Here is a 16,918-nt window from a genome sequence, read left to right on the forward strand (position 1 = left end):
CCAGAGCCCCCAAAATGTGCCAGGAGTCCTCGGGATGTGTCCCCAAAACGTGCCCGGAGCCCCTAAAATGTGCCCGGAGCCACAGGGATGTGCCCCAAAAATGTGCCCGGATCCCTCAGGATGTGCCCAGAGCCCCCAAAATGTGCTCGGATCCCTCAGGATCCCCCTCATCCTCGGCTCCATCCCGCTGCAGTCTCACAAATGATCTCCCCGTGTCTTTTCCCCTCCCAGCACCGGCGTTGGCGAAGCTCTCAGGGAATATTTCAGGAAAAAAAAACCACCTTTTTTTTTTCCTTTTTCTTTTTTTTTCCCCCTCAAAGCGTGCGGCCATCAGCTGAGCCGTCTGGATGGGCTGTCAGCACGGAGAAAGGGGTTGGAGGCACATTTATCACTTTAGCACTTGTCACACTTCCCACAGCTAGTAACACCTGCTCGTCCTGTTTGCCGTGTATTTTAAATTCCAGGCACGATGCTGTGTCTCGTGGGTGCCCAGCCCAGATCCCAGCGAACTGCTGGAATTGTTGTGCAATCCTACAATGAGTGTTGGAGCTTCCCAGGGGTTTATCCAACCCTAAACCTTGAATTGCCAAAAAAATTCCCTTCAGGAGCCTCAGAATTTTAAGTTTTAATTGTTGGTGATCTTGTTTCAAACCTGAAAATTTTACAGGTTTTAATTATTGGTGATCTTGTGTTGAGTGTGCAAATTTTCAGCTTTTAAGTGTTGATGATCTTGTATTGAGCCTGAAAATGTACAGGTTTTGATTATTGTTGATCTTGTATCAAGTCTCAGATATATACAGGTTTTAATTTTTGGTGATCTTGTATTGAGCCTCAGAATGTACAGGTTTTAATTGTTGGTGATCTTGTGTTAAACCTGAAAATTTGCAGGTTTTAATTGTTGGTGATATTGTATTGAGCCTCAGAATGTACAGGTTTTAATTGTTGGTGATCTCATGTTGAGTGTGCAAATTTACAGGTTTGAATTATTGGTGATCTTGTGTCAAACCTTTTAATTGTTGGTGATCTTGTACCGAGCCTGAGAATTGACAGCTTTTAATTGTACCACAATCAGAATCCCAAAGGGGTTTGGGTTGGAAGGGACATTAAATCTCATCCTATTCCAATCCCTGCTGGGACACCTTCCATGGGCGTTATTCCATATTCTATAATTTCTATCACTCATACAAACCCACACAGCCTCAGATGAAGGAAAGAAGAAACACACGGGCTGTAATTCCCGGTGAGGAGCAGCACAGGCTCCTCCCCTGCAATTAGTGGGGGCAGCTCTCGTTAATTAAGGCTTTGTGTTTGTGCTCCACGTGATCCAAAGTCATTTCTTCCCCGGTAACTTCTCCTGGGGTTTGCAGAAGGATGAGGATGGTTTATAAGGTTAAAAATAAACGGGGTGGGCATCACTTAGGGGACTTTGTAGCACTGCACAAAATGTACCTGTGGAATAGCAATGCTGCTTCCTCCTCTTCCCAAAGGAAAGTGCAAAAACACAAGGCAAAAATAAAAAACGAAGGAAGAAATAAGGATGTGGAGGTGAGAAGAGCTGGAGGAAATGCATTGCTCAGCCAGGCACTGCCACCCTCTCAGCTTCTCCCCAAACTTGTGCCACAGGGATCAGTTTGAGCAGCAATCTCAGGGAATAAAGAGAGCTGACTTCTTCCAAGGCATAGATGGGTTGTGCCCATCTTCTGTCTGAAATCTGCATTTATTGAGCCTGAGGAGATGAGGCAAAGGGGAGGTGTCAGAAGAAAATAAGCAGACAACGAGGCCATGGTGTGAAGCTTAGAAAATGCACTTTGAGTTCATCTGAACAAGGTGAATGCATAAAAACCCTCCCAGATCAGAGATGAATTGGACTTAAAAGGGGTTATTTCACATTCCTCCTTTTGATAAAGGAAAGGAAAGGAAAGGAAAGGAAAGGAAAGGAAAGGAAAGGAAAGGAAAGGAAAGGAAAGGAAAGGAAAGGAAAGGAAAGGAAAGGAAAGGAAAGGATGGATGACAGAACTGGCACAGTGAAGGGAGTGTCCTGCACAAGGCCACCAAGGCAATGTCCCATCCTTGACTGAACTGCTGAGTGCAGCCCACAGCATCCTCAGGACACCCATTTTTACTGTCATTTGAAGTCACATTTATTCCAGAATTTCCCCTGTTCTACACGAGCCTGTAACTCTTTTGATCTTGCTCTGAGTTCCTTACATTGACATTGATTCTACCATTCACCCACATGCTGGACAGGCTTTGTACTGACAGAAAAGTGATTTTCTAAATTTATTTTGCAATTTGCAGATCAGTTTGAAGTTCCTCAGCTTGCAGGAACAAGCAAGCTAAATTGTAGGTCTGGTCTGTTCCCCACTAAGCAATTCCTGTAATCTCATTTTTATTACTCACTCCCCACTTAAGAAGTGTTTAACAGGCAGATAAAATCTAACACAATAAATCCCTACCAACAAACCAGCGAAATCTTGTGTGGTGCAGATGAAAAATGACATTTTGGGGGGAGATGTTTGAGAAAAGAACAATTTCTTGTGCTATTTTTACTGCGAGAAGGGTGGGAGGGGGCATTACCAGACACCCACACTGAGTGCCAGAGGGGCTGTTGTCTACAAGTGTCATCAAGAGAATGCTGCCAAAAATACCCTGAGATGATGAATTTAGATACAATTCCACCCCCAGAGCCTGCCCAAACACTGGCTCCTATTATTTGGGAAGCAGAGAGCCCAAGGAATGTGCAGGGGGTGCCAAGGGCAGCTGAAACACCAGCAGGAATTTGGTCTTCAGAGTTTGTTTTCCTCCCTTGAGTGATGGTCAAGAAAGAGCTGTCTCAAAAAAGAGCCTCAGGGAAAAGAGATCCTGCCCATATTTTAGAATTTGGACTGTCACAGGTTGTGAGGTGTCTTCCAGAGAGGACAAACACACAAGGAGCTTAATCCAGGGAACAGGAGGCTGCTGAGAGGATGAAAGCAGAGCTGGGCAGACTCCTGCAAACTTCAAACCCTGGTACTGCCCTTACCCCAAGGGATTTTTGAGTTTTGCTCTCTGAGGTGGTGTCAGGTCCTTGTGTGAGGAGTTGTTTGCTCCTGTTTGTTTCCCTGTGTAAACTGGGCTAAGGAAAGTGTCCCTGCCACAGCAGGGGCTGGATGAGCTTTAAGGTCCCTCCCACCCCAAACCAGTCTGGGATTCTGGGATTATAATTACAGCCTGTGCTGACAGACACGAAATTGTGCAACTGGAGGTTTGGAAAGCAGCTCGTGGAAAAGAATCTGTGCTGTTTCTTCCACCTTTTCGTGCTGACATCCGTGGACAGAGGTGATTTTAGTGGCACAGCTCTGGGGCAGTGCAGTGGTTGCTGATGTTTATTTCCATGCTATGGGACATCCAGGGATCTGCTGGACCAAACACAATCAGCTCATCCCTTGTGCTGCTGAAGGAGTCTCACAGATGCTGCCTCTGAGCTGATCCTGCTGCAGGAATTCAAAATTCCAGCCCTTGCTCTGCATTCCAGAGGTTTTACAGCAGGCAGGGGCTGTGATTGCAGCAGCCCCGAGCACTCAGCATGCAGGGCCCATCCCTCTCCTCCTCTCAATTCCCTACAGTCATGTGGAGCAATCAGGTGTCCTGGGTATTTTTAGCCTCCTGGGTTGTGTTGCTTTGCCTTGGATTAATGACCTGCTCCCCACGCTGTGCTCTGGGACAGGCCCCCACCCTGCTCCCAGGCAGGAGATGTCATTAATTAAAACATCACTTGCAGAGATGGAAAATCACTGAGGGGCTGTGAGAGAAGCAAAGGTTTGGTAGCGTTGGTTTTTTTTTCCCCTTCACGGTTGCTGTGGCTGAATGGCAAGAAGATAAAATGTCATCTTAGTGGGTGTGATGGAATCACCTGACATTTGTGTCCACTTCCAGCAGAGTGCAGGAAGGGAAGTGAAGAACACAGAGTTTCACTGCCACTCTGGATGTATGAACAAACAGCTCACACAAGGAACTTCCTTCTCTGTTCCACTGAGCAGCCAGGAGCAGCTTGTGAGGATCCTCAGTTTCAAAATTACTCTACAAGATTCTTCTCATTTATTGTCTTGCAATTTGAGCTGCACTTTTTGTTTTTAACAGTAAGAACTCAGGGGTGTGGTTTGTACCCCTGAATGGGAACAAACTGAGCATCCCAAGGCACAGCCACAGAAATTCACCTTGCTGTCTAAACCTGAGCAAACAGACATCAACGTGCCTTTCCCAAGGAGAGCTTCCTGAGAATCCCTGGCATGAACATTCATGGATTGGGAGCAGGAGGGAGGGCTGAGCAAGGCCAGAGCAGATGTGTGAACAGCTCCAGACAAATCAGTGCGGTGTCTGTCACTGCTGCAGAGCACAGCCCTCTCCAGCCCTCCCAGATCCCCCAGCACACAGAGCTGCTCTCCTCACCCCCCTGCCAAGTGCCAAAGTTGCCTCCTGGAATTCTTTTTTACCAGCTCCCATTGCACACCGGGCTCCCAGTTGGATTTAAGCCTTGCAAGGCTGAATGAGCCAATGACAGAGCTGGGCATTACTGTCTTCCCCTTGGCACTGTGCTGAATTTGGTGTCTTCTGTCTGCCACTGACACCTCAAAAAAAAACCCCCAGATGTTGTTGAACCAGCTCCAGAGCAGAGCAGGTGCCCTGTGAGGGTCTGATCTACAAACTCAAGTGATCCAGTGTATTCAGAGACTGAATGGAATTTCCTCTGCAATCCAAACATGTTCCAGGGTCTTAAACTCTTTGTTCCAGCACACAAAGCTCTGACCCAGTCAAGCTTGTTAGCAGCGGCAAATTTATTCCTAACTGCTTTTCTTTGATGCGATGGAGTTGTTCTTTTTTTTCAGACAGGCATCAATCCCTAGGGACAAAGGGTGGATTATCTGCCTCACAGCAAGCCATCGAAACCCATCCCAGGGAATTCGGATGTGGGCTGGGGAGAGCTGTGCAAAACATGCCAGGAGCTGCGTCATGCAGGAAGGAGAGCAGCAACAGGACTGAAATTCAACATGGTTTGAGGATGTTCACAGCATCTGCAGAGCTGAGCTGGTGTTTGGCAAGTGCCAGAGAGGGATGGAATTCAGGACTGGGGCCAGAATCCAGCTTTACTTGGCTGCAGACACAATCTCCTCTGGGCTTTTCCCCTGTCATCCTTAGGAAATTGTTTTTTCCCCCTTCGTAATGAAGCTGAGATTTCAGGATCTCTGCATGTCTCTGTGTGCAGGATATTTCAGTGAGAAAATTGGCTCGACCTTTTCCTCAGGCCCAGCTTTTATTCCTAGGTAAACAGAGGGGCTTTTGGGCAGAACTTCTTGTTAGACAGCAAATTAAGGTGAGGTGTCCCTGGGGCTTGCAGTGGGAAAAATACTTCAGGATTCAGGATGCTGTCTGTCCAGGAGCCTCCCTCTCCATGTTGTGCCAATCTGTGGGTTTGACTCTCTTGTTTAATTACAGTTCTAATCATCTTACTCATGCTTCATTTCCCCCTGTAAATAAAAGGAATTTTAGGCTGAATTTCCCTTTTTTCTTCCAAGTGGTTGAGTAAATTTGCCCCTTTTTGAGAAGTGACAGATTATTTTATTGTGTAATTGTGCTCACCCAGTGCTGGGCTGAGTCAGCCCGGGGTCAGAGGAGCACCAGGGGGGACAGAGGGACAAGTGCAGGGCGTTTGTCACCAGCAGCATGTGGAGAGCTCAGGCTCCGAGTGACAAAGGACAACGAGGTGACTTTGTCCTTTCCCAGTAAAACCAAACACACTCTGGTGAAACCTTTGCTGGCTTTATCCACGGGGCAATGGCAGCTTTAAGGGAAGGCAAACTGCACGTGGGGGTTTTTCCTGCTGTTTCCAAGATCCCCACTCATCCCTGATTTTTCCAGAGTCAGCTGAGCCATGTCTGCCTGTTCCAGAGGGGCTGAGTGCTTTGTTAGGTTCCATTTCCCAGGAATACCATCCATGCTACCTCTGCTCACTGCTGACAGGGTCAATTAATGGAAGGATGATAATTACCTACATTAAAGTCTGGGAAATGCATGAGGAAGGAAAGTTGCCACAAGGTGAGCTGTGCTGCTGGGGACAACCCTAAAGCTGACATCCCCTTCAGAAATCCATGATTACCTTGGGAGTGAACAATTCCTTCCCCTCCTTGTGCTCTCCTATCACACCTTTCTTTTCTAACATGCACATTTGTGAATTGTATTGATTGCTTTTGGCTGTGAGACTCAAACCAGAGCAATTTAAAGACAGAGAGGAAGAACATCAAGCCCTAAACAGCCAGCCCAGCCATCCATCAGCGTGTCCCAGTGCCAGTTTAATGTGCCCCAGTGGGAGGCAGAGCTGCCATCTCCTCTCCAAGGCCACCAGCTTGTGGCTTCACCAAGAAACCAAGATTTGATTGCAATTTGGGAGTCAATAAACAAGAAAAGCTTGGCTGGGGAGCTCGTGCCAAGCAGAGATTTCTCTCAGTCCCTGTGTGACTCAAAGCCCATCCATTACCAGCAGAGCAGGAGCAAAGCCCTGGGGAGCAGGGAGGATGTTCTGCCATGTCCCAGTGGTTCAAAGTTAATTTTTTGGATTTCTTTTATGAGGATTTTCCTTTCTGGGACCACCTCTCCTGTGCCACAGCACACACAGATGTGCACAGAACATCAGCTCTCTGATCCTGGGGCAGCCACATCTCAGAGGCTGCTGGAGCTGTTTTGGGATGTGGGGCCAGTCCTTTGTCCCTACAGCACAAGGGGAAACGCCCTCAGGTTGCACCAGGGCAGGTTTAGATGGGGTATTGGGGAAAATTCCTTCCTGGACAGGACTGTCCAGCCCTGGCACAGCTGCCCAGGGCAGTGCTGAGTGCCCATCCCTGGAGGATTTAAAAGCCCAGTGGATGTGACACTTGGGGACCTGGCAGTGCTGGGGAATGTTGGATTGATGTTCTCAGGGAGCTTTCCCAACCTGAATAATTCTGTCACTCTCTAAGTTGAGTTTCAGCTCCTGAGCTCAGGAGCAGCTGGCAGAACCCAGGTTTGTCACAGCTGCTGGTGGTGCCAGGAGTGCCACCAGTGCTCCCAGAGTGTGCCCAGCGCTCTGTGTGCCAGGGCAGGAACTGCCCACACAGCTCTGCACGCTCACCCCTGCCTTAACCCAGGGCCCCCCAGTGCCTGGCCTGGCATCATCAGCCCTTCCTGCCAACATCCTCCTGTGGGGACACTGCCAGTCACTCTGGTGACACTTCTGCAACACGGAAATGTCATCCAGCTGACACTCAGGCTAATTCCTGTATCACATCACCCCTGAGCACATGAAAGCTGCCTCATTAGTCCTGCAGTTCTGCCTGTTTCTGCCAAGGCTCCCTGTCCCTGTGTCCCTGTCCCTGTCCCCCAGCCTGCCACTGCAGGTGATTCCTGCCTGACATTCCACCAGAGCTCAAGGATTTCTTACAGCACCAAAGAGGAGCTCTATAAAACAAAAAAGGGAAATAAAATTTCATCCCAGAGCTCCAGCTCCATTACCAGTAAATCCCTATCCCAGCACATAAGGACTCACCCCATGGATATTTCTCCATGCTCAGCCCACATTTTGATAATTCAAGATTTGCAGACCAAACACTGCCCTTCATTTCAGCCTTGCCACTCTCAGGGGATGTTTCAGTGGGAACAGGATCTGAAAACGAGGGAATTTCACTTCTGGGTTTGCAGTTGAAGTTTCTGTCACCCACGTTGATATCAGGCAAGGCAAACCAAGCTCCAGCCTGGAGTTTTCTGGCCTTGGTCTTTCTGGAGGGCTGGTAGGAGAAAAAGGAAGTAAATTTGCCATTGCTGGGACAGGTGAAAATACATGAACAGAAAAGAACGAGTTATTTTTATCTTCTCTGTCAAAGAAATGAAAGATTTTAGGCCAAACCTTCAGCTGATGATTAATCAAGTTATAAAGTTTTATTTCAGGCGAGGAACTGCCCTTTCAATTTTCCCTTTGCTTGGGGACAGGGGTTTGTTCTGGGCCTGGCAGTGCTGGGGGAACAGTCAGACTCCAGGTCTGGGAAGGCTTTTCCAGCCTCAATAATTCCATGGTTCTGAGAAAGCCTCACAAGGCTCTTGGTGTTGGTTAAGAACACAGAGAGGTCCTTTTTCAGGCTGTGTACTCTGAGAATATTCCCAACACCATGGACAATGGGGCTGTTCCCCTGGAAAAGCTCTGTGCCACTGCTGGGGTTTTGTGCCCAGCTCACCTGAACTCTGCCAAGGCACAGCATCTCCCCTTCCCAGGAGGGAGCTGGCAATAAAAGCAGATTTTCTCCCCTCTGTGTGCTCATTCCCCTGTGCTCAGGAGCGCTGGGATCTCTGAAATCTGTGTTTGCCAGTGCCTGGCACCCTCTGGTGTCACAGGGCTCTCAGGGACGATGCCATTGCTCAGCCACAAGGGCAGAGCTGCCTTCTTTGCCACTGAAGTCACTGCCCGAAGCTGTCCTGGACCCCTCGGGCTCGTGCTGGGTCTTGGCAAAATCCTGGAGCCAAGCAAGGTCCGATGTGTGCTGGGAGCATGGCAAAGGCTCCCTGGACAGGCTGGAAAGGTGATTTCCCAGGGTGAAATCTGAGACAAACCCAGCGAAAGTGCAGAGTTCAGTCCCTAAAGTGTTCCCTGGTGGGATTCAGGGAGCTGAGTTAACCCCTCAGGGGCTGCAGAGGGAAAAGCCACAGCCCTGGACATGGGACAGATTCCAAAGCCACACTTTGAACCCTCCCCTTCTTTTCTGATTATTTTGGATTCTATCAGAGATCGGTGAGAAGAGGAGAAGGGCTTTGAGCAGAGGAATAAAGTAACACATGGGAATTGCTCAATGACTTCATCTGTGGGGATTCAGCCCCTTATCTCTGGGCCAGCTGGGGAGAATAAAACACTTTTTTAGGCTTTAGGTGAAAATTAAAACATCACTTATAGTAATAAGAGTCAAGCTGAAAGGTTGAGCTTCAGCTCTGACCAAGTATTCTGAAATACCAATGCTCTGAAGCTCTTGGTTGAACAGGACAGGAAGAACACTTTGATTTTCCAGCATTTTCTCTTGTTCTCTGGGCATAGAAATAGAATGAAATGTGGCCATTTTGCTTCCTTTTCTGCTCAAAATCAATCAGATTTTATTTTAATGGCCATGGAGCAAAAATCAAAATACAGTAAAAACACCAAGTGAAGTGAACTTTTCTAAATTTCTTAAAACATTTGTGGGCACAGTCTGATGAACTGTTGGCCTTTAAATATTTCCCTTTGCTTAAATTCCACGTGTTCAGTTTTACTGGCCATGCCAGAGCTTGTGCTTCAGGGACTTCCCAGCTGCTTTTCCTCCCTGAGCTCATTGCTTTGTGTTCACGAGGGTCTTGTCAGGATATTTGACATCTCCACATCCAAATTTGTCACTTTGAGGAAAAGCAGAGAGGGGAACGAGGTGAAGATTTGATCCCTGTGGTATCCCAGGGTTTGTTGAGTCCTGCTTTTATTTCAGCCTGGAGATGGAATGTGAAACAACATCCACATTCCCGGGGTTTGCTTGGGAATTGTTTTGGGAGAAATTAGAAGTGTCTGTGTGTGTCTTGCAGCTCTGGGGTCCCAAATCTCCTTTTGTGGCACCACCTCGCTCCTTGTTTAAAAAGAAAAGCGATTTAGCAAAGCTTCTCCTTTATCCCATCTTCTTTTCTTACCATAACTGTGAAGGATGTGTTCCTGCATGAAATTAGCTGGTAATTTTCTTGTCTTGATTTTCAGTGCTTCAAGTGTTCTTAGGAGCAGCCCTGCCAGACTCCCAACATATTGTTATGGTTATCACCTTGATAAATATAACCCAGTTCTGTCTGCTCCCCCTCTCTCTGACTCTTCCCTGCTGATGTTTTCCTCTCAAGAAGTTTCTTTTCTTTATTTCCAGCATCTCCACAGCCTTTTCTTCAACCAGTTTCCAAGATCTTCATGATTGCTCTTCACTTTTTGCTCTGAGGATGCTCGTTGCAGTTCCCTGCCAGCTCACAGAAAGCCTCCAGCTTGTTAAATTCCAGTGAAATTGGGGTTTTTTTTGTACTTTCCACTGCCCTGATGGAGAGAAGGTGCCTGTGACTGCTCCCAGCTCCTCCTCCAAGGCATCTCTGCTGTGTTGGTACTGAGCTGATCCACAGCCCTACTGTTCCATGGATCAGCTCCTCACAGGAAATCATTCCTGGGCTGTTTTCCAGCCCCTTGCCCAGCTCTCCTGTCTGACAGGGAAAGCACACACAGAAATACAAATAAATTTGCTCTTCCCCAGCCATGCTCTGGAGAGCCCCAGTGCTGCAGAGAGCTGGAATTGAGCAGATTTGAGCTGTCAGGGTCCTGCTCAGAGCCTGAGTTCAGCTGCAAACCAGTGGCAGCAGTGTTTGACATTCAGCTCAGCAATCCTGCTGCAGGAAAATTCGACAGAAAATAAGCAGAGCCCAAGGTCACAGACTCAGCCAGTCCAGAGCTGGAGATTTTTAAGAGCAGGTTTTCCTGAGGGATTTGAAGCATTTCAGGCTTCTAATCCTTCCAATTCTGGAAGTATCACAAAAAAGGAAAGAAAAACTTACAGCTGCCTAACTAGAGAAAACCTCCAGCCCTGTTTGAAGTCCAAAGATGTTGAGGCAGCAAAGGTTTGGTTCAGCTCTTCCTGGGTTTGATTTTTGGTTCCACCTGCAATGTTCAGCACCAGCTGGGCCAGAGCTTCCCATGAGTGCTACCAAAATCCTTTGAAAACACAGAGAAAAAAATAAGATTTTCTCTGACTTTCAGTGTCTTTTTTATTGACTGCAAGTCAGGCATTACTTTATTCTTCTTCTTCTCCACAATTCCCTTGTAAAATCCTGATTCCAGACCCCAGCCCTGCAGGGAAAGCAGAGCAGCTGCACATCGGGAAGTTCCCACTTTGTGCTTGGAGAATAACAGGAATTTTTAATCACCTTTCTGCCTACATCAAATTGACAGGAGGGGAATGTGCATTTCCCTAAGTAAGAGAAACATGGCTCACATGGAAAAAAAGGTTTTTCTCCAAGGGCTATTTCCATGGCAACGTGTAAATTCCAAGCTCCAGCTGTTCTGGCTGCAGGGGTACTGGCAAAGGTAAAAGGTTGTTGTTAATTCTGAAAACATCACTGTCCTCTCATGTAAATCAGGCTGGATTTGGTTTAAAACCTCCCCAAAGCTGGCAGAGGACAAGTTTGCAAAATTCCACCCTGGCAGCTGCAAGCCTAAGAAAGATGAGAGTGACAGAACAGCAGGAATTAGGGGAAAAAAAATTGGGAAAATTCTTCCTGATTTCACCTGGTAGCTCACATCCATCAGCCCAATATCCATGCAGCCCCTTTGATCCTGGCACAACTCAGAGGGAGTCCCAAGTTTTGTGAGGATATGTGATTTTATACACAACTTTATACAATTTTATTCTCTATTACACATCTGCTCCTGCAGTAGTTAAGTTGATATTGTAGCACACAACAGTCCACAGCAAAATAAAGGTGAAATATTTTGAAATGGGGAGAAACACACATAGAAACCTCTCACAGAACTGCCTAAACACACCCTGACTCTGAAAAGGAACTCTCCATTTAGTTTCCAGGGTTTTATCCCTGCAAAGTGAGGCAGGGTAATCCCAAGGAGGGAAAATATTCCATATTGTTGTGTATGCAGAGAGAGGAGTTAATGGAAGTCACCTCCAGGAATCTCCTGCCTTGACAGGAGGCTTCAAACTCCTTTAACCTGGAAAATGGGAGGAAATCATTGCATCCTGTTATCTTCACTGAGGGCATTTTCTTCTGAGCACTTGGAGGAGCCCACAACAACAAATAATGAAAAATAAATTTTTAGTTTGGGCTAAGAGAGCTGGGGTTGGATGTGGCAACGAGCCAGGATTTACCTGAAGGCAAAGGGAGCTTTGGACTTTTAGCATCACTTCAGTGATTTGGTAGCTCATGTCTCACCCCTGGCTGGCTGGAAATCCTGCAGGATTTCCTCAATCATTCCCAGGCATGTACAGGATTAGTCCCAAGCCAACCCTACAGCAGGGCAAAGGCACATCCCAATGTGTCTCTGCTTCCAAACATCCAACAATTCTGAATCCAAGGATCTCGTCACTGAGGACTGCCAAAAATTAAATTCAATTAAATTTAAAATTAAATCAAATTTAAAATTATGCACAAGAGGTTGTCTTGGGGTGACTTTATGATGCTTGTATCCCCAATCATTTGCTTTGCCTGTTACATAAAAAGGATTTTTTTCCACTTCTCTCTGAAGAAATATTTCCCTGAACCAGCTGGGGGAGGGACTGCTTGAATCTGTTTCTTGGAGGGTCCCCATTCAGAGGTTTTCACCCAAATTTGCCCTAAACCAGGACAGAGCTGATGAGCACTGACACCTTGAGCAGGTTGAACTACGACCCAGCTGAACCTACAGCATATTTAATAAACCAGAAATGCACAAGCTGTTACCAAATATAACAACAAATATTACACAAAACCCATCAGAAAGGAGAGGATTTTGTGCAAATGTTCTTCTCCAGCCACACCAGCTCTGCACAGCTCTCACACCTCTCCCGTGGCCACCACAGGCTCCCTGCTGGCCACTCTGCCCTTGGGGCTGCCCTTGATTTTGGCTTTTTGCAGCTCTGAAGGTGTCAATTTAGAACTTATTGTAGCTCCTTGGGCTTTTTAACTTGGGTGGTTTTAATGTGAGCCTGCAGAGCTGCTCAAGGACTGACTGAAGCTGTGAAAGTGAGCTCCAGCCTCCCCATGGGGACATTTCACTGCTGGGCCACATTCTGGGGACATGTCTTGGTTTGAAAGACAGATGTTTGTTAGGAAAGGCAGGAGCTTTTCTTGAAATGGAGAATCTAAACCCTCTCCCTCCAAATTATTATCATTTTGAAATTAAGGGGCTCTCAGACAAAGCTGTGGGAACAGGAATAACAGTTCTTTGCCAGGAAAATGCCAATAGCAATGCAGTATTGCAGAGAACAAACCCAGAGCAGGGGCAGAGGGAGAATCCAAGGTGCCCCCGTCAGTCAGTCAGGGTTGGTGCAGTCCCATTCCATGGTGGCTGCATCCTCCTGCAGTGACAGATGTGGTTCTGCTGGAGCAGGGCTCCTGCACAAGGTGCACTTTTCCTCCAAAGCTGCAGGGATGATGTGCAAGGCTCTGGTTTTCCTCTGGGATCCAGTGGGAAAAGGCTGCTCTGCTGTTCCAAATCTCCCCTTTGATCTGGGTAGGAAATGCTCGGCTCCTGCCCTGGCTGGAGCATCTCCCAATGGGATGATGGAATTTGATCAGCCCTGCCCTGGGACTGCATGGCCATGAACAGGAGAGATCTCCTGGAGGGAGGATGGGCTGTGGGCAAGAGAAAGAACACTGCAACAGCTGGGTGAACAGCTGGAACATGAACAGCAGAGATCCCCACAGAGATCAGGATCACTGCCACAGCTGGGTGAACAGCTGGAACATGAACAGCAGAGATCCCCACAGAGATCAGGATCACTGCCACACCTGGTTTTTAACAGATAGATAGAATCCAAACTTTTGGTGACATCCATCTTGCAACCCAAGACAGGACATTTCAGAGGATTTGGGCTCAGTTTCTGTGGCTGTCACTGCTCAGCAGTTCAGCTCAGGGGTTTTGAATTGTGGGGTTTGAATTGTGAGGTTGTAAAGCACAGCAGGTCTGCAGTTAACCCCTCACTTGCAGCAGGAAATTGATGGTGAAACACTGCCCTGCCCCTCAGTGCAGCTTTTATCCCTGATGGAGCAATGTATCTAAACAGTCTAAGCCATAATCTATAGCAAATACACCAGCCAAACTATATTTAGCTGTTTTCCTACATATTTAAGTGTTTTTCTACATTTCTTAGTTTAAATCATTGTTTATAACAAGTGCACTGGATAAGCCATTTTTAGGTGTTTTTCTGCAGTCTATCAAACTTTCTGGAACTCTTCCAGACTACTAAAACATAAATTGTACTAAATTAAGAAAAAAAAAAAAAAGCTGAAAGACAAAATACCAAAATTAAAAAAGCCAAAAGGAAAGTAAACAAGTAATACCCTGAACTTCAATCATTTAACCTACAAAGCTCATGCAAAGTGCATAAACAAGATAAAAGCACCAATCAAAAAATACCCAATCGCATCCACAATAGTTTTAAAATGTACAAATAAACTTAAAAGTAAGCAATAATTCGGCTTCTGCATAATCATATTAATTTACTGTCCAAAATCATTAATTCCCACACTGATTTCACTAAAATGTAATTTACTCCACGAAGATAATAAAACAAAATGTGTTGCTTCCTCTTTTCCAGCCACTTAGTGGTTTTTTTTTTCCCTTTCTTCCCATAACTGGACACTCCAAATGACTGAAGAATTAAAGGGGTGAGGGAAGAAAAAAATTGAGATTCCAGGTGGTTTTCCTGAGGAGAAACTCTGGCTGGTGCCATGCCCTTCCCAGCGGGATATTGATGGGAAGAAGTTGTCAAAATCCACAAATCTGGAGTGTTTGAACAGCTCCTGCCAGCTGGGAATGCTGAGGGATTGGGTTGTTAAAAGCACTCCACAGGTGTCACCAGCACGAGCAGAAGCCTTAAAAATCTCCTCTTTATAGAAGGAAATGTTGGAGTTTTCCCCCTGCCTATCCAACAGCAAATTGGAAAAATAATTCTCTGGAATTCATAGACTTTGACTAAACCAACATGACCTTACACTGATTTATTTCACTTCAGAATGTTACATCAGAGTTGTGGCGAGCACCAAGTTGTGCTCATTGTATCCAAGTGGCCTCATTTGTAGGGAAAAAAAAAAAATCATAATTTGGTAATTCCTGGCTCTTGCAGGGGGGTGACTCAGGAATTTCACAGAATTTAGCTGGCCCTAAAGACAGTGAGAGGAAGGGATGGGGTGTGGAGAGCAGCAGGGTGAGATCAGAGCTGCACTTTGGGGGGATTTGATTTCCAGCAGAAGATTGCTCAGCACCTCCTTGTGGGATTTCTGCTTTCCTTGGATCCTCGTGAGGAATTTCTAAGGCAACTCCACAGCTCTTTTTATCTCACCCATTCTTATTCAGATAATTGGCTAATCTTTATTTGAAACTCCCCCAAGCTCTTTGCCTCAATTATTGAAGTTTTAGTCGTGTTCTGGGGTTTGAAGAGCACGAGAAAAAAATCCAGAGGATGTTCCTTCGTGGCTGGAATTGTCTGGTCCTGTGCTCCCTGGGTCAGCTGAAAACGGGAAAGATTTCAGCATTCAAGGCTGCAGGGATGCAAATGTGTCAGAGCTCCAGACTAAAACGTTGTTGGGATTGCAGAGCTGGAGCCTGAAGGACACACAGCCCTCACCACGTAAAGAATGTCCCATTTTCCACAGGACAGCAGGGACACTTTTCACTGTTCCGTGGAGGAAATGGAAGTTTTACAGCTCGAGTTTTACTGAGGTGAGGGAGGGTGGTGTTCAGTCTTCCTCTCCAGAGGTGGATTCCAGATGTGGGGCGGTCACTGAGTGCTTTGCAAACATTTCTCACTTTGCTCAGGTGGAATCTGCTCTGATTCCTTCAGATCCCAAAAGGAAAGGGCAAAACCCATGACGCTGAGCAGGGAGGAAAATGGGGAAAATCTGCCACAGCTTCCTTCAAAAATGTTTTTTTCTGCATCTCCTTCCCACTCAGGTGAGCAGGGACAACCCAGGAAGTTTCACCCAGTCACGTTTTGAAGTGAAATAATTAAAAATCCCTTGTTAAGGGCTCCTGGAATTATTCACGCTGCATTTCCTGGCCGTGTCCACAACTTGTCACCATCCCAGCCCTGCCCAGCCTGGCCCCATCACCTCTCCTGGGCCAGGGAGGAGTTCAAGCACCTGAACTCCTGCAGAGAAGGATCCTGAAGAAAAGGGAAGAACTGGAAATTTGTTTACTCAATCTCAGCCTGAGGTGAGCTTTAGCTCTCTCAAGAGGCTTCAGCCACATAATTGCAAATAGTTATTTGAGCTGAACTTCATAACTCTGAGTTGCAGTGATTAAACTGAAATTCCCAGCCCAGATCTGCAGGAAGATGAGTCCTAATAACAACTGTTAAATCTCAATATTGCATTCAGCCACCTCAGTAATCTGTTTAAAAAAGCAAACATCTGCAATCCCATTATCAAGCAGCCCAGGGGCTGAGACCTCCCATGTGAATATGTTGGGAAAGAGAGAAATTTTGCTTAAAAAGGAAGCTTATCTCATCAGGATGAAAAAAAAAAAAAAAAAACCAAAAAAACAAGGAAAGCAAAATGTGCTGTAAAACATAACCACAACCTTTTTTGCCTTTCAGTGTCTGAGCAATTAAAATTCTCCAGTGGCTTCTCCCCCTCTGAAATGCAGGTCCAGCCCATCTTTTAAAACAATGGCTTCAGGTTTATCACAGTGAGTGTAAATTGCTTTTTCGTGACAAGCACAGCTAATACAACAAATAGCCTCACATTCTTAGGGGGTGCTGGCAAATAAATAAAATTAATTCCTACCACCAACACAAGTCCCAATATTTCACTGTGATAACAATGCTCTGGAGCTTTTCATCCCTGCACAACCCTCATCCATCTGAGGCAGCCAGGGCAGCTTTTCTCCTTTCATGAATCAAAAGAGAGGAACCAAATGCTGGGGCTGATCTTGCTGAATGTTTTTGGGTGGCTGAGCAGAACCCTGGCTGAATTATGATACATCCATAAAAAAAAAATAATCCAGAAACTCGGTTTCACACTGCTCACAGCACTGCTGGTAATGCACTTTCTCCTGAGGACAAAGTTTCTTGGGAAGGATGATGAAAAAATATCATTACAGTCATTAACTCCACCAGTTTCTGTAAATGTAAAGGGTTGCAGAGATGTGTTCAGAGTTTTAAAAGTGCTTTTT

The sequence above is a fragment of the Sturnus vulgaris genome, chromosome 14, assembly GCF_052056855.1.
Source record: "Sturnus vulgaris isolate bStuVul1 chromosome 14, bStuVul1.hap1, whole genome shotgun sequence".
In the NCBI taxonomy this organism is placed as follows: domain Eukaryota; kingdom Metazoa; phylum Chordata; class Aves; order Passeriformes; family Sturnidae; genus Sturnus; species Sturnus vulgaris.